This window comes from Haemaphysalis longicornis, unplaced genomic scaffold (assembly GCF_048455015.1).
Source record: "Haemaphysalis longicornis isolate Haplotype H1 unplaced genomic scaffold, Haemaphysalis longicornis Haplotype H1 scaffold_1, whole genome shotgun sequence".
Taxonomy (NCBI): domain Eukaryota; kingdom Metazoa; phylum Arthropoda; class Arachnida; order Ixodida; family Ixodidae; genus Haemaphysalis; species Haemaphysalis longicornis.
In genome coordinates this window covers 42500036-42502878 of record NW_027526203.1, presented here as the reverse complement: position 1 = coordinate 42502878, position 2843 = coordinate 42500036, and the positions used below count along the sequence as shown (strand labels likewise).

At 51.6% G+C, this 2843-nt stretch overlaps 1 pseudogene; it reads right to left on the bottom strand.

The window, feature by feature from the left end:
- Positions 1 to 787: 787 nt before the first annotated feature.
- LOC144163784 (uncharacterized) lies at positions 788 to 2278 on the bottom strand (annotated as a pseudogene).
- Between the last annotated feature and the right edge of the window lie 565 nt (positions 2279 to 2843).

Genomic DNA, 2843 nt, shown 5'->3' with positions numbered 1-2843 from the left:
TAGTTCTCAAGTTATGAGGGTATACCACGGTGGTCTTTATGGGTTTCTTATCCCAGTCCTGGAGAATTATTGATTGATTGATTGTAGGGTTTAACGCGCCGACGCAACGCAGGCGATGAGGCGCGCCGTAGTGGAGGGCTCCGGATTAATTTTGACCACCTGGGGATCTTTAACGTGCGCCGAAATCTCGTACACACGGGCGTTTTTGCTTTTCGCCTCCATCAGAAAAGCGGCCGCCGCGGCCGGGAATCGAACTCGCGACCTTGTGCTCAGCAGCGCAACGCCTTAGCCACTGAGCCACCGCGGCGGGTAGTCCTGGAGAATTAGCCAAGCGTGCTGCAACTATGAAATTTATTATGGTTATTCCAGAATATGTGCCTGAGGGCAAGACAGAGCCCTTTTTTGAAATTTTTCACCAGAAAAATTTTAGCACAGCATTAAATTTAGTGTTGCTGATCAAACATGCAAACATGATTTTGTTTTGATTTTTTACAAAATCAAGAGACAAAAATTTCAAAAAACGGGCTTGTCTTGCCCTCAGGAATAAAAAAAAAACGGGATGAAAATCTGACAAGCACTTCTTGAGATATCACTGGGATAAGCAGTCACAAAAGGGAAAAAGTTCATTTTGAGAAAACGGCCTTCAAAGTTTGTTGACACATTTTCACTTCTAAAATGACCCCACAGTATAGCTAGGGGTGTCTTGGCGCACTGTCTTCCTCCTCTGTCGCTTTTCCATCTTCTCCTGCTTTCGTTTCCTGGCCTTGTGCATGCGCAAGGCGTCTTTTTAAGCAGCTCGCTGGAAAGCTAGATTACCTGGTGTGAGCCCCACAGACGGGGATATTTCTCTAGTGGCCCTGTAGCAGCCCGCATTGTACCTCAGCACGGCTTCATGCAGTGCTGTCTCAACAGCTATCAATGAAGCATGCTGCTCCTTGGGCATCAGGGACCACAGGACAGAGTGAAATGACTCGGAGGCATTCTGTGTCTTTGCTCCCAAGCAGCGTTGAAGCAGAGAAGCTTGCGAGAGGCGCTTGTAAACAGGCAGCATAGCTGCAGCAACATAGCCCGGGAGATTGTACCTGTGCTTAGGCTGGGGTTCACCCTTTGCCTCGGCAGCCTTATGACGACACCAGGAGTCTGCACCCTCTGGGCAGAGGTCATGGTGAGCCTCCTGATCAGTTGATGTGACATGATAAAACGTTGCCATCACCGCACGTTGCATTGCAGCAACATCGTTCGAATTGTTTCGGAGTGCCCAGCCGTAATAGTCTGTTAGCTTCTCGATGAGCACCTTCGTCAGCCTACCATTTCCTCCAAGAGGCTTGTCACTCTTATGCACCAAGTTGTTCAGTCCACTCCACATCCTCTTCTGGACGTGGTTGAGACACTCTTCTTTCACAACAGGGATGAGCCCGTAGACGTTGTCTTCCACAAGGGCAGAGTAGGTGGCACAGTCCCCATCGGAAACCAGCGTCGTGTAGCGCAAGTTGTGCTTGGATACAGAGCGTGAGAAAAGAATGAGAGCTGCCTCGACCGCCATCCTCCCAGACTTGACATCCGTATTTTTCTGGCACACGTGGTTCTTGAGCCAGCTGTCGTACTCTTCCTCCCCAGGCTTGGGTCCCATTTGGCATCCGAGGCACTGGTCTGACAAAACGACGGCATCCAGGATGAGACCCGTGTGGTACTCGATGGCTGCCCCGACTCCGATGTGAGACGCGTGTCCACGCTTATGTCATGTCCCATCGTATGCTACAGCAACGTCTCTGCTGAAGCTTTGGTCCATCTCCTTGTACACCTTCTGGACTGCAGCAGCCGATGCTGCATAAAACTTATCCACGCATTCCGTTTCTGAATCGCGAAATGTCTTCTTGAGGTGTTTCTGGAAAGTTTTGTGGTGTAGACCACGATGGGACACATTCATAGCTGCCCAAAAATCATTCAGGGCTGTCTGCCCTTTTCCAATCTGCTTCGCCGCCATAATGGCTCGGATGTTGACCTCAAAGGCCATTGCTTCGTTCTGGCGTGCAGAGGACCAAGAACTTGCAACAGTTCCACAGTCAGGGCATGTCACGTGAAGCTTTGTTGCCAGTCCGAGCTGCGTGCCTTCTTGAACTGTCAAGCCAGCCGCGTGGCAATGTTTACACGCAGTGCCGGCGAGCAGGTCGTTTAGAACATCCATTTGCACTATGCAAAACTTCCCACCTTCACCTGTAGCGATAGCAGGTACAGGGTCGGGCTCCATGGCTTGGAACTTCCTCTGGGTCGCCGGCATAGCACCAAGTTCGTTTTGAACAGCAGCACGTTGTCTGTTCGCTGCCTCGACCTCCTCGCATGTAAGGAAATGCGTCTCCAAGTGAACTGTACGCGACACGTTCCCGCTTGTCGAGGTTGATGTGAGACCGGAGACGGAGGCCGCGGTCGCCGAGGTCGCTGAGGTCGATGCACTCGAGACGCCGGACACACTCGCAGCATCGAAGTCTTCCACAGACAGGGCAGGAGATACGTCGTTGGAAGCGCTGACACCCTCGTTAGCGACGCTCTGCACCACCTTCTTCTTGGCCATGCGAAGAAGCTTCATGGAACGCTTCCGCGCACCGAACGCGTGTAGCGTTATGAACTTCACTCCGCACATCGTGTCCGATCACGTACACAATCTGGCAGGCTACTCTGAACTATTGAAGTACGTCAGCGATCGTAAGCACGGCAAAAAACCAAGTAAAATGAGCGTACAAGCGAACGAAAAGGTGGTAAACAGTGAGACAGACTAACGAAGGAGCGGCGAAAAGCAGACGATGGTGCGGGTAATCTGGTAGATGCGACCTCGCCGGCCGGGAAGA